Consider the following 15748-nt stretch of genomic DNA (forward strand, 5'->3'; position numbering starts at 1 on the left):
CGCAACAGCACCTGTACTTCCTAAGACAGTTGAAGAAGGCTGATATGTCTCCAGATCCTCACTAACCTTGCACTACAGAAAGCACATTGACTGGTTGCATCACAGTGTGGTATGGCAACTGCAGTATTGTTGACCGCAAAGCCCTGCAGCGGGTGGTGAAAACTGCCCAGTCCATCACTGGGGTTGCTCTCCCATCCATCCAGGACATTTATGACAGACAGTGCTTGAGGAAAGCTCTAAGCATCATCAAAGACCCCAGCTACAGACTATTTGACCCTCTACCATCTGGAGAACGGTACCAGAGCATTCTGGCCCAGGCTACCAGACCCAGTTAAGTTACTGTCTTTGAGCTAGCCAAATAGCATTTAGTTATACCATATACCTGTATATGAGTATAATGACAATAAACTTGAACTTGAACTCTGCCTAAGGGTGTGACTAGGAAGATTATGAAGTCTTTTGTTTGGAGACCACGCAGCGCTGGTACAGATTCAGCAAGAGTAACAATCTCTTTTTGGTTGAACCTGAATTTATATGAAAGTGTAACAAATAGGGGTTTACGAAAATAGAGAATTACCAGAAATAGGCCAAATGGGTTAATCAGTCTTCTTGGGTATGCTTCTACCAGCTTTGCACACCTGGATTTGGGTAGTTTCTCCCATTCTTTCTTGCAGATCCTCTCAAGCTCTGTCAGATTGGATGGGGAGCATTGGTGAACTGTAATCTTCAGGTCTCTCCAACTGATTTTCTATGGGGTTCAAGTTCAGGCTTTGGCTGGGCCACTCAGGGACATTGAGAGGCTTGTTCTGAAGCCACTCTAGTATTGTCTTGGCTGTCTGCTTTGGATAGTTGTCATGCTGAAAGGTGAATCTTTGCCCTACTCCAAGGTTGTGTGCACTCTGGAGCAGGTTTTCTTCAAGGACCTCTCTATATTTGGCACTGCTCATCTTTCCTTCAATCCTGTCCAGTTTCCCAGTCCCTGCCGCTGAGAAGCATCCCCACAGCTTGATGCTGCTACCACCATGCTTCACTGTAGGGATGGTAGTAGCCTGGTTTTCACCAGACATGGCGTTTGGCATTCAGGCCAAAGAGTTTAATTTTTGTCTCATCAGACCAGAGAATCTTTTTCCTCATGCTCTCAGAGTCCTTTAAGTGCTGTTTAGCAAACTCCAGGGGGGCTGTCATATGCCTTTTATTCAGAAGGCTAGGCTTCCATCTAGCCACTCAACCACAGAGACCTGATTGATGAAGTGCTGCAGAGATGGTTGTCCTTCCGGCAGGTTCTCCCGTCTTTACACAGGAACTGTGAAGCTCTGTTAGAGTGGCTATTGGGTTCTTGGTCACCTCCCTGACCAAGACCCTTCTTCCCCGAATACCCAATTTGGCCAGATGGGCAGCTCAAAGAAAAGTCTTCCATTTGGCAATGATGGAGGCCACTGTGCTCCTGGGAACCTTCAATGCACTGCCAATTTGTTTAAACCCTTTTCCAGAGCTACATTGTGTATAGGAAGTCACCACCCCCTTTCAAAATGTTCACCTTTTGTTGCCCTAAAGCCCCAAAATAAGACAAATAAAATCAGATGTTTTCCAGTTTTATTTACAGATTGTACCTTGCAATACTCAAGTGAAAAAAGAAAGCAAAATTTCTAAAATATAAAAAAGCAGAATAACTGGGTTGGATAAGAGAACACCCCCCTGAGTTAATACTTGGTGGAAGCACCTTTTGCCTTGAGTCTGTTTGGATACATCTCTACCAACTTTTCACACCTAGAGGGAGGGATATTTGCCCATTCCTCCTTACAGGATTGTTCAAGCTCTGCCAAACTGCATAGTGAATGTTGATGGACTGCCTTCTTCATTACAAATATTTTCATTGGGATTTAGGTTGGGGCGCTGACTAGGCCACTCAAGGACATTCACCTTCCTGTCTTTCAACCACTTTACGGTTGCTTTGGCAGTGTGCTTTGGGTCATTGTCATGTTGAAAGGTGAACCATCATCCCATTTTCAACTTCCTGGCTGTGGGCTGCAGGTTTTCATCAAGAATTTGCCTGTATTTTGCACCATCCATCTTCCCTTATATCCTGACAAGTACCCCAGTCCAGGCTGAAGAGAAACACCCCTACGATAGGATGCTGCCAAAACCATACTTTACTGGAGGAAAAGTGCTCTTTGGATGGTAAAATGCGTTGGGTTTTTGCCAAAAAGTTTGATTTTGGTCTCATTTGACCACAGCATCTTTAAGGTGCTTTTTAGCAAAACATAAATGAGAAATTGTGGCTTTTTTAAAGGACTTTTACTTGCCACCCTCCCATTCAGGCCAGATTTGTGGAGTGCTTCTGATATTCTTTTCACATGCACACAATGACCAGTCTTTGCCATAAAAGCCTGTAGCTCATTCAAAGTTGCTATCAGCCTCTTGGTAGCCTCTCTGATCAGTCTCCTTCTTGCTCATTCATCCAGTTTGGAGGGACAGCCTGATCTAGGCAAGGTCAGAGTTGTGCCATACGCCTTCCACTTCTTAATGATGGTCTTGACTGTGCTCCATGGGATACTTAAAGCCTTTGAAATCTTTTTATACCCATCTCCTCACTTGTGCCTTTCCACAATTTTATTTAGAAGTTCTTTTGAAAGCACCTTTCCACCCATAGTGGAATCTTTGCTTTGAAATGCACTTCCAAGCAGTGGAATCCTCTAGAAACAGCTGCTTTTATTGTGAACTAATCAAAATCACCACAATTGATCACAGGCGGGAGCCAATTATTTTGTTATGTGATCTGTTAGGTGATTGGTTATTCCTGAGCAAATGTATTAATGCAATTGTAAAGGGGTTGTTCACTTAACCAAATAAGGTATTTTACTGTTGTACTGTAATATTAATTTTCAGAATGTTTTATTTTATTTTCACTTGTCTCATGTGGGTTACTGTGTGTAAATAAAAATGGAACAAACAAATATAATTTGTTTTTATTTTCAGAGTGTCATACAACAAAAAGCACAAATTTTGAAAGTTCTGGAGATATCTAAAATATGATCAAAAGAAATAGGATGCATCTGAGCTCAATTTGGAGTGTCATAGTAAAAGGCCTGAATACTTATGTAAATGAGAGATTTCAGTTTTTTAATAAATTCACAAAAATTCCTAAAAACATATTTTCACTTTGTCATTATGGGGTATTGTGTGTCGATTGATTGTAAAAAAGTATCAAGTGGAGGGGTCTGAAGACTTTCTTAAGGCACTTTATAACATTAAACAAGAAAATAAATGGGAATCTATCCCCCTGTTGTAAAAATGCATCCACAAAACTGGAGAGACAGGAGAGACTGATTCGCTGTACAAGAAATCAGATACAGATGCAGCCATTCAAAACAAACGAGGTACTCTGCGGTACAACGCTGTGGGCGTCGCATCACAATGCGTCATATCACATCATACCGCATAATACCGAGGATAATGATGATGATAATGATAATAGTATCCGGAATCACCACCAGGTGGAGCTAATAAAGCTTAACCTCTCATAAACAGCATTTGAGCCGTCGCCAGAAAACACCCGGTTTCGAATCCCAATCACTGCCGAGGGACATTCTTTATCCAATTAAGAATTTAAGTTGTATACTGTTTAGACTTTTAAACTGTGTGCTACAGAATATTAGTCATAAAACATTAAAAAGTTGGTATATTTTATAAAAGCAAGTTTGCTCAGTTGGACAAAAGTACACAACCTTCCTAAATATTTTTATTATGCATAAATATTATATGTATCAAAGTCTTTAACTTGGTAATTTACATGGGTTCTGGCTTTAATGTGCTTGTTCTAACATTATTAAGCTTATTTTCTGTACTTCATAAAAAGTTATAACGTTTTATCCTTTTCCAAGAATACGTGCAGTACAGCAGTAAGAACACCACTTGCTGTTATTGTAAAAAGATAGATGTTGTAGTGATTTAACATCACTTGATAGCTATATTAATATGGAATCATGTAACTAAGCAGCTAAAGTATCACAAGTGGATGTTTTGGAAACATTTTGACATTTGTTTCTTTTTAAAAAAAAACTTCTATTGGTCCTGTAGTGGTAATGAGCACTGCAATGTAGCGAGCTGCACCCAGACAGTTCAAAGCACGATCAGAGCATTACTTTTGGTTTGGTTCTCATATAGCTGAATGCATAAAACTAGTCCATTATTACAGCTTGTTGTTGGCTCTGGCATGAATTTGCAGCCATTCAAAGTTCACGGTACAAACCCTAACCGTGGACAACTACGCATGCGCCACCGCGCCGTAGTGCGGTACGTGATTGGCTGGTCAAAATGACCGACAGGGGCACTCGTGGTGCATTGGTTGGTAATGGAAAGATTTAATCATTTAATCTTTTTACTGTGCACGTTTTAATCTGCTTAGTATTGAATATTTAGATGGAATTTTACAATTCCTATTCTTTACTCAGCAGCTTATTAAAAACAGCACCCATGATGTTCAAACCGATTTTTTACACAGAAGACTGACACAGCTTTGCGTTGTGAATCTCTTTTTCTCGTGCTTTTATTTAATGTGGCACTATGCACTGGGATAGGAGTATGCTGTTCACAAGCTAATAGCATTTAAACCACAGCATCCACAATGCTGCAAGTGTTTTACACACGAAGCAGGTCCTCTGACCTTTCCAAGCCTTGTTTTGGGCTGTGAAACCTCTTAGTTTTTTTATTATTTTTTTTTCAATATGGTACAATTAGACATGCGATACACTGGGAGAATGGGGTCTTCTTCATGACTCAATAGCTTTTTAAGCACAACACCCACAGTGCTGCAACTGTGTTTCACACTCTAGACAGGCCCTCTGACCTTTCACAACCTTGTGTTGGTTTGTGAATCTTTTCTGTAATATTTTATAATTTTTAGAATACTGCACCATTAGACAGGCAATACACTGGGATGGGGGGTGCTTCCAGTAATTTTTGGGTTTTTATTTCAGTTTCACATTGGTTCTGAAAGTTAACATTTATGCAAGACATACTGTTTTTTGGGCATATTGAAACTGTTACTTAGCTTTCACTGTACATCTCAATGTACATATCCAGGTATCTGAAGAAATAGCCAGGTATCTGAAAGAAAGGCTTCACATATCAAAGCAAGGTTGTAAACACATTTTATTTTTAATTTGACTCATTCACGAATGATGAACCATGATCTTGACATGCAGGTGTGGAGGTGTGCATGTATGAAGTAGAGTTAACAGTAAGTTGTCTGTCCCGACAAATGGTACAGATAAACAGATATTAATAACATCGAATAATTTTAAACTGCTACTGATATTATTGCAGAGGATAAATATTATCGACACTATATTGTCATTACAAACATCTATGTGATGTCGGCCATACGGCGTACACATTACTAAAGCTGAAAGTTTAGCCTTTGTCACTAATGTAACCACTAAATAAAGACATAAATATATACATCCCTACATTGCAAACTCAAAGCGTTTCAGCATTTTTCATTGACAAAATGTAACGCCACACACTCTTCTTTAACTGGGTGTTTTGTTTCTGGACAGACTGTTAATCACTGTTAAACGCAATGCATCAAGAAATGTGATAGACGCATTAGCAAGTTTATGCAATTCCATTGAAAAGCCGGGCATGATTTTCTCTCCTAGCCACAGCGGCAGACAGCAGATAATTGTTTTCTTCCTTGATTTGCTGATCTGTAAGGTTGTTGAGCGCAGTGAATGTGAGTTCTGTCTTGCATTGTCAGATTGTGAATAAATAAAACTATTTTATGAAACGCGCATTTGCGATTTTAATCAAGATGAGAGAGAGAACGCATTTCTGTACGGAATGTGTGTTAAGTTTACAAAATTAAAGTGTTTCAAATGTTTAATTAAAAAGTTTTAAAAAATTACAACTTACACAAAGATTCTAAGATGATCACAAGGAAGTGTATTGCATGTCTAATGGTCTAACCCCATTACCTCCATTTTGATTAAAATCACAAATGCTTGTTTAATAGTGGTTAGAAAAAATGTGTAAAGAATGTGGGGTTGTATGATGATGGGGTGTGGGCTGGCACATACCCAAGTGTATGACAAAGATGATCCCGTGGTGTGGACTGCCCTACCCCTGGGATACTGATCTAGGGGCATACTACACTGGGAAGGTGTGACAGGCTGTAATCGCCTCACTAGGGGTGAGGTGGAAGTTACATTGCCCCCATCACCCACAGTCTAAAAGACCAACAAAGGAAATATCAACCGAAGGAACACCATGGGTAGATGCCCTACCTGCGGTCCTGTGCAGTTTGCGGGCTGGAGCAAATGGAACTGTGAGACTGAGCCCATTTGAGGTCATCACAGGCAGCCAAAGAAACTCCCTGGAGGCCAAGTTTGGCTAATAGACTGTTGAATTTACTAAACTCTCTATTACAGTATTGTAGGTTTGTTAACTGAAGCGGTGCACAGGGCTCGTGAACAGGTGCTGGACGCTTGGGGACCTCCAGTAGAGGGGAGACACCACCGGATACATGGCGAGTGGGTGTAGGTGAAGAAGAGATACCCTGCCAGACGTTGCAATCCTGCTGGGAGGGACCATATCAAGTGCCACAAACTACTGACTGTGCCATCTGAGTGACAGGATGAGATCGCTGGATCCGCGCATCGCACTTTCACCGACCCACAGCACCAGAGACTGAGTGAACAGAAAGAAGGATGTTGTTACCGTTTCTGTGTCTGATGCTTCCTAAGACCAACAGTATGCTTGTTAGGCCTGAGGAGCATTACGGGGGATATGGTATCAATACATTCCGGGTGTTGGCATATCTATCAGCCAAAAAATGATAATCAGAGTTGGGTCAATATTGTTATTCCAAGATCCTGACGATAGATCTCCACATGGCTGAGGTCTGCGTTTGGGTCCTGGGGTAGGACTTTATGTATTTGTAGGATTAGGATTGTTTTATATGTATAATTGTAACTATCACTTGTACAAAAGCATCAATCACATCTTGTTGTAACCGTGGAACGCACAATGTCATGGTAAGGCATGCCTGTAAATCTAAAAAGGAAAGATCTGCCCTGACATTGTATGTGTAAAAAATAGGCAGTCCTGATGTATGCCATATTTTATAAGGGGGGAATGAAGTAAGACACAAGATGTAAAAAGGGTTAACTTAAGTCAGTTCTGCCTGAAAATTAGACTTCTAAGCAACAGGGGTTTATGGCAGGAAAGGGGGTTAACTGATAAGGATTCCAGATGCGAGCTAGGAACCCCCTGGGGGTGTAATCTTAAACTGACCATTTGGCCAGGGTCTCTTAACTGGCCAAATACCATGCCCCCCCCCTTACCATAACACCGAATGACGTCTGAAGCAGCAAGGAAGGACTATATAACCTAAAAGTTTGTACTGGCACATCGAACAATACTTCGGTTTTGTTGTTTCTTGCGGGAAACAAGACTTCGGCTTTATTGTTCCTTGCATGCAGTAAACTCATCTGTTTAACTTTATCTCAGGATCCAGAACCTTATTCTTTCTGTTACAACACTGTACTGTAGTAGTTTTAAAACTAAATGGTATCATATTGCATTACAGTATATTTATACAGAATAAGATCACACTGCTGTTCATTGATGTGTATGCTACTGTTTCAATATATCTGTGGATGTGACTTCATGCGGTATGGCATGTTGGGAATTGTCTTTGTTCTCGTATTCAATTCATGTGGCCAATCTTTCAAAAGTACATAAACTACATTACACTCAGTTACATTTACCCCCCCCCCCCCACTGCAAGTTGTAACAAAATGCTTTAAAAACTTAAATAATCCTGGTTGGGAGGGAAAAGTGCTGTATATAAATTTTTCCTCATTGCAGCATATAGTTGATCAGTGTGACTTAACAATAATGTAGGACAAATTATTTTACGAACAAATAAAAATGCATATTTAATATATTGTATAGGCACTAACATCATAACAATGTGAAAGGGCAAAGACAACCGTTGAGTAATCACTGGTACAATATACATGTATTTCATGACGATAAATGGTAGAAATACAATTATTTGCCATTATATTAACAATTACAGCAGATACAAATCTTAAAACAAATCTGAATTCTTTTAAAACAGAAGTTATTAACCCTACTGTGGTTTACACCAACTACTGTAGCTTACTCCAAGTCAGATCATTGTGTGCCCAATGAGTATTTAGTTTTGATTATACTATGAATTAGTCTCTGAGGCATAGTCAGAGGTTCGAAATAAAAAAATCTAAATTGTTGAGTTTGCATGAGAGAAAGGGGTTCCTTTTGAGAAGTTATAAGCACTGGTCAGATGCTGTTGAGCAAGAACTCTCAGACTGCTTTGAAATGACTGATTGGTGTATATTCAAAGATTCATTCACTGATCTAAATGAGTATACAGTGGTAACATCCTACATCATCTAGACAAATATGTTCCTACCAGGAAGATCAAACAATTATTTCCCTTATTTCACTAGTTTGCTTTTACTGTGTAAATAATTTACTAACATCATTTACAACCTATCCTGCTAGAATAATGGAAAATTACTCATCGCAACTTAAGTGTGAGCTGGCTGCGCACCTGGAATATGGAGGGCAGAGCTAGCTTCGGGCAGCCTGACCAGAACTGAGAGTGTCTGATATCTGCTTAAGCAATGATTAACAAAATCTAGAAGTACAGATCCAGCCATTCAAAATGTGCCAAGTACACTGCATCAAAACACGGTAGGCTTGGCACATCACAACGCATCATACCGCGTGTTATGATAATAGTATCCAGTATTATCACCCTGTAAAACCACCAGGTGGAGCTAATAAAGCTTAACGTCTCATGTACAGCATTTGAACTGTTGCCAGAAAATGCGTGGTTTCGAATCCTGGTCACTGCTGAGAGAGAATCTTTTTCCAATAGAGAATTTAAGTTGTACTCTTTAGACTTTAAATAATTTTAAACTGTGTATTACAGCATGTTAATCATTCAACATTACAAAGTCGGTATATTTTATAAAAGCAAGACTGCTTAGTTGGACAGAAGTACACAACCTTCCACCTTCATCATAAATATTTTAATTATGCATACGTATTTTTTGCATCAAAGTCTTTACGGAAGATATTACTAATAGTATTAATAATGAATGACCTTGGACAGGCTGTAAGCTCAAAGTATTACCGTGGTACACTTTCTTTGTAACCATCTACATCAGTTTAATTGTTGCGACATAAAAATACAATTTTTTCATTGACAAAAAACAACATCACACTCTCTTTTTTAAATGTATTGTTTTGTTGCTGCACAGACTGTTAAACCAGAGGAAAAGAGCGCCTCTTTCTTCAAAGAATTTCATTGATCCGATCACGTATTAGTTTCCAATCATACAAAGTGAGTTTTGATAATCTCCGATTCACAATGCCTATAATGGTTTCCCGGAGATTGCTCATGGAGATTCAGCTTTCCCAGAGATTCAACTTTCTTCCTTAACATTTTAAGCATCAAAGTTATTAATTCGGTCACATACTGTGGTTATTTTGGAAAAGTTTTTTACGTGCTCCTTCTGACTACATTAAGTTTTTATACTTCGTAAAAAGTTATGATGTTTTAACCTTTTCTGTGAATACTTACGCTTGCTATCACAGTAAAAAAACACATACTTTTTAGAACTTGATTAATAGGGAATATAATATGGAATCGCGCATCTGAAGAAATTAATAACGATATAATAATGATCATACAGCTCAAATCATCACAGTAGTACACTTTCTTTGGAAATGTCTGCATCAGCTTAACTCACTCCCCCCGTGATTACCTGTGTGGCGTAATAGCTTAGGTGTGTGCCTTGCATGTTGGAGGTTGGGGGTTTGAACCCAGATAAGCCATTAGTTTTCTTTTAACAAAAATTTGAAAAACTATTTGAGCAAATATTATGGGCACAATTATTGACATTTTTTATATTTCTAAATATCACAACATGTTCGAAGCTAAGTGATTTATTAATAACAACAAATCATTTCAAACTGCCACTACAGTTAAACTTGTTGGAAATACATTTGTCCTGCATCAAAGTTTAACTCGTTCAGAACGCCCTACATTAAGAACTCCAAGCGTTTCATCTTGAGCTGAAGACCCTCACACCAGAAGAAGGCTTCACAGCCAAAACGTTGTGTTTTCTCTCTTCTTTTTTCAGCATGGAATAAACCTATTACCTGTTATTATATATATTATATAATATTATATGTTATTATTATAGTATTAATAATGTAGCACTTTCAGCTCACGCCCTACCAGCTGAGGAATCGAACTTGGGCCCGCAGTGTCACTCAACAGGGAAGCAGAAGTAGTACAAAGCGACACCTTTCATCAAACTTTTTTGACAGGTGCCATGCCCCCTTTTTCAGCCAATGGGTGTCCACGGTGGGGCGGATGACCCGCTCCCTTTTCATCCAATGGTGCATTGTTATGGTCGGATGTCCCACCCCCTCCCAAGCCAATGGTGTGTAGTTAAGGGTCGGATGTCCCGCCATCCCCCACCGAGCGGTCCTAAGCCTCAGGGTCCAAAAGCCCCTGCCACCGCATCCCTTGATTTATAAATAAGTGTAAGAAAGCGTGTATTAGGGTTGGAAGGCGATCATGTCTGTTGGGGGTTGAGCGTGCTCTATTATAACCCTAGGGAATCGGGGAGTTACGGCGGCGTGGGGAGTCTGGTGAGGGCCGGGTTTCAGAGTGGTTGACCCTGACAGCGCGTCTCAAAAAACGATCAAGGGGCATGTAAGCACACACACTAGCGGCACCTGCCGTGGACGGGTGTAAGAGTGGTTGACTCGGACATCGTGTCTCAAAAAACCATCAAGGGCATGTAAGCACTCATACACACACACTGACTGTGTAAAGTCTCACGGAAAGAACTCGCAGGACAAATAGCATGTGAAATGTGAACCACTTTATTTCATTAGTAGGTTTTCAAACACAGAAACATCACAACACACACTTTTGAACTTTTCACACACGTTACAGACTCCTGTTTGCAATCACCAATTAAATGTTGGTGCGGAAAATTAGTTCGGTACAGGTAACTATCACCCCAACATTGCTCAGAAACTTTGCTGCATCTGAAAAAGCGTTCATAATGCCCTTCCACTCCCCATGTCTAAAACCATGAGAACTGCACCGAGCAACCTGGTCTAACAGAGCAAAAAAATTTGCCTGAGTAACCAGAGGGATGGTGTTACCACAGGTTCTATGCAAAACACATTGTATTTTGGAATACACACCGCTGAATCCGCCAGGCTTCCGTTTCTGATCTGAAAACAACAGAAGGGCTGTAATTTCACTCATGTTCTTGACATACACATCTATCTCTTTAACAAATTTAAGGACCTTAGCATTCGACTCATTGATTTTCATCAAGCTTTGCAGAAAGAAGTGTGTAAAGCACACTTCTTCGGACGATGGCACACCCGTGTCTGTAAAACAGAGTGAAACCGCTATTCACATGGCGTGTATTTCACAGCCCTGGTTTTACACAGATCTTTTTTCGCGTCTGTAAAAATATGTAGAATGTTTCTTTTACAATGCATGAAAAGTCATGTCTACTATTTTTTCATCTACCTGGTCAAGTAAGGATGCTCGTGTGGCGTGTGGTCGTCAATTATGTTTCTCAGCAGGTGTTTTATACACCGCTCAGTATCATTTGTAATTGTGTATGCACACAGGCCCCTGGCCGAAAAAATTCGGACTAAACTGAGAGACTTATAAATTTCTAACGCGGCAAACGTCACATCTTCAAACCCATCTGTGTAGCCAACAGCCAGACATGTGTGACCCCGTTGACCGGGGTGGTCAATCAAACAGGCCGGGCGTTCATCAACCAGAACCCCCTTTAAACAGCGGTTGAAGATGCAACAAACTACCGTCTTTACAATCTAGGCCATAACATTGCACGCATTAGGGACATCGTTAGCTAAACTTGGTTGAGCATCATCATTATTAATACTTTGACGAACACACAAGCATAGACATGAAACATTCAAGCTCGATGGCACTTTGAAGATTGATGTGTCGACCTCTTCGTTATTCTATTAAAGGAAAAAAGAAAAGGAAGGCTTGACAAAATAAATAGGCATGCTTTTTACCTAAAATATTTATCATTTAACGCCTCTTTTGAGTTAGGGTTTTTTGTTTCCTCCGCGCCAGAATCGGTTTAATATTTACCATTTGTAGCGAACCTTCATCATCAGGTGTTGACAGTTCACCAGCACCAGATTCCCCGTCCAAGCTCACATGCCAGCCACTGTCACACGCCGCAGAGCGTGGGGTTGGCTTTTGCTAAAAAGAAGACCAAGTGTTGATAATGACATACACTAAGCGCAGATTGAAACAACAATTCCACGATCAGAAAAAATATTTTAGCAGCCTACCTCTTCACATTGCAGAGCAGAGGAATCCGATGTTTTGCCACTCAAAGAAGCCATCTTCATTGCTGTCAATATCGGGGGAGTCTGACAGCTCAAGTGAATGCTTCAACACCGACAAGTCGGCGCATTTAAGAATAACGCCAACATCGTAACCGCGCCCACATAACTCAAAACATTTTTCAATTCGTTGTGATGTTTTAGAACGACCCACCATATCCCCACGCCCCCAAAACCACACGTGTTTTATCGAGAGCGCAAAGTAATCACTTATCAGCTTATTTTTAATGACACATTTTCGACAGCTTTTCAAAGGCTTGAAATGAATTTCCACGCACCGTGAACATAAAAGTCTTTAAACTTTAAAAGTACTAACACACAACACAAACGATGTGTTGTTGTTCTTTATATTGTAACGCTTCGGGGTTCACATGGGCGCCCTCGCCGCCGCCGCATCTGGTCGGCCCCCGACACCGTCGGGGACTCGAACCTGGGCCTCCGGCGTCACTCAACAGGGACCCAGCCTATTGAGCTAAAGAGAGATCTCCCTCCAGTCCAGCGGCTGCAGCCTCTGCTATCACAGGGAAGGGCGGTGACGTCACCGCTCTGGTAAGCCAGCTCTTACACACTCACTGGTGGCCGTATGCGTTACAATATTTTAACGGACTGGTCTTAAAGTTTTAAAAATAATTTAATAAGACACATTTAGCTTATTTTTAATGACACATGACCCGGAGTCAGGGGGAGGGGTGTGGATAGTCAGCAGAGGGGCCGCTAAAATTGATCTCATAGCGAAAGTTCATAAAAGTTTTAAATTTTAAGCAGGTACAATTAACAGTGACAATAAACAGACGGATTTAGTAGTTACAGTTTTTCTCTTGTTTTAAATGCTGTTTTGTATAAACATTTTAGGTTTATATTAATGTAAAGTTTTCTAATTTATCATCACTACATGTATTTTACGCAAAATGTAAATGTTCTTAACTCTGCATTGTGGAAAAATAAAACCCTCAAAACGTCAAGGAAGGTTTGTGAACACGCCGCTATAAAGAAAAGATACATTTTCTTATAGCGATACCGTTAATAAAAAAATATTTTTCTTAATAATATTCATAGAGGTGTAGCGGCGAGGCTTAATAATAAGGCAGAATTAAGTGTTTCTGAGCTTCCCAAATGAGGCCCCATTTCTCTGTTCATCTCTGTGGTGCAGCCACAGAGAGACCATTAGTGCAGGGTGATTTAAGGTTTCCTAGGACAGCTCCCAAAGGGGGATGCACTTAGCTAAGTCTGGCTATCATGATCAATGGTCATCCATTGGCGCCTATCTGTCTAGGGAGTGCCGGATGGACATCTGGACTGCATTACTAAGTGTCAGGACTAAGTGACTCATATCTCACCGTGATCAACCAATCAGGGACTGGTAGGGCCGAGTAACCCACGTGGGACTCTGATGCCCATGGAACTTTCAGCCAATCAATGAGCTGAAGTTCCTCCAGGTAAAAACAGGCAACACAGGCCTGGAGATTCAGATTCGGGAGATTCAGTAAGATTCTGGAGAGGATTCTGTGGACTGTTCTAAAGGGAATTCAAAGGAGAATTCCAGGGCAGGACGGCCCAGGAGCAGAAGGCTCCCAAGGGCAGGACATTCTCGCAGCGCGCCTCCTGACCATCCTGAGACTCAGCCCGGACAACCACGGAACGGCCAGTGTGTCCGAGTGCCAGAACTTTCCTTTGTTCTAAGAGTCTAGAGTGGAGGTTGCCAGAGAGTAACCAGCAGCAGGCCTCGTGAACAGGTCAGAACTGTGGACAGCTGAATCACTATTCAGAACTAGCTCTTCATCAGGAACGAACCGGTCCTCTTCCTGACTTGCTGGGATCCACAGTCATCTTTTCTCCTGTGCGCAAACTTAGTTAAAGCCAACACTAACTAGCCGGTCAGTGAGCATCAGCAGCGCACCGTCGCAAGCCGCACAGCACAGCCTGGCACACTGCCAGAGAGCGCGGATTGGACAGCAACAGCCTGCAACTGTTTCTTTGTGCCCGCAGGAGATCTGAATCCCCAGAAATTGGATGAGTATTCAACTTCAATGCATTACAGCTCGAGAATTCAATTGTTATCCCAACCAGTTGATATCAATTTAATTCCTAAGAGTTATGTACTTGTTTTGAGTATCTAATGTAGAAGTTATAACCAAGTTCATTTATGAAACGGTCTTAATGAATGATATACTGAACGTATGTCCTCTTGATATATGTAACTCTTCGTAACTGATTGAATATATATCTTTTGTATTCTGATAACCCTCTCGATAAGATCTGTTAGGTTTACATGCATATTCTATGTATTAATAAATGTATCCTCGTGTATTAGTACCTGTGTGTGTGCGTTGTTTGAGTTATGTCGCATGGTTGGATTCTAAAGCCATCAAAAGAATCAACTTTGTGATTTACTGCTACAATTAATAATTGTCTCAGTAAATGCCCAAACCCTACAGAACTGGTGCCTTCAGAGAGCCACTACATTACATATTTGGCGTCCCTGAACGGCTATGAAACACTACAGAGGTCTGTTGCTAAATCAATCACAGGCACCAGTGCATATTTTCACTGCGTTTTAACAGCTATGAAATTTAGGCAGACACAGATGTATGACTTAAAATCATATATATTTTACCATTATAACGGTCTTTTCTAAAACATTTTGTAAAAATGTTTCTTTTAATATAATTTCTACATCCCAACACGGTCGCACCCCATGGTGCCTAAGATTAAAGGATATGGTAGTGTAGAGAAATGTTTATCTTACAAAAACATGTGTTTCTTAGAAGCGGATGCTTATCAGGGTGGGGGGATCGACTAACTTGTCAGAAAATTGGAGAAGAATGGACCGCAGCAACGATCAAATCCAGCAGTCTGAAGACGCCGTTTTTTCAGACCTAACACTACACGACTTGATAGATGTTGACTATTTCCAAGATTTCCCAGGTATGTATATTTGGCTTATTGCGAGATAAAATTACAATGTTACTGTGCTTGTCTCATGTAGCCGTGTTGTAATTACGACAATGTTATGAATAACGCTTTATGACCATGTGAGTCTTAAAGATACCCGGTCACTTTCTCTACATCATCACACGGTTGTGTCTATTTGCAGACGCTAGTGAGGGAACGAGTTGGTACACATTTAAAAAACCCCATTTGTGCTTTTCAATACTCCCTCAAAATCTTGTGGAGACTCATGCAGATGTCCCCGTTAAACCAGGGAGTGCGGAGCATATTACCAGATGGTCTGTGAGAAAAGGTTGGTATTAGTTAAGATTTGTCT

General features: G+C 40.7%; 1 protein-coding gene and 1 pseudogene across 1 annotated transcript in view; both read right to left on the reverse strand.

Annotated features, from left to right (window-relative positions):
• Window positions 1–15748, reverse strand: part of LOC148828486 (uncharacterized) — a 150513-nt gene that overhangs the window by 60679 nt on the left and 74086 nt on the right. The gene's annotated exons all lie outside the window — the stretch shown is intronic.
• LOC148828487 (uncharacterized) overlaps window positions 955–15748 on the reverse strand; it is a 75812-nt pseudogene continuing 61018 nt past the window's right edge.

The sequence above is a fragment of the Atractosteus spatula genome, chromosome 9 (assembly GCF_055471065.1).
Source record: "Atractosteus spatula isolate fAtrSpa1 chromosome 9, fAtrSpa1.hap1, whole genome shotgun sequence".
In the NCBI taxonomy this organism is placed as follows: Eukaryota; Metazoa; Chordata; class Actinopteri; order Semionotiformes; family Lepisosteidae; genus Atractosteus; species Atractosteus spatula.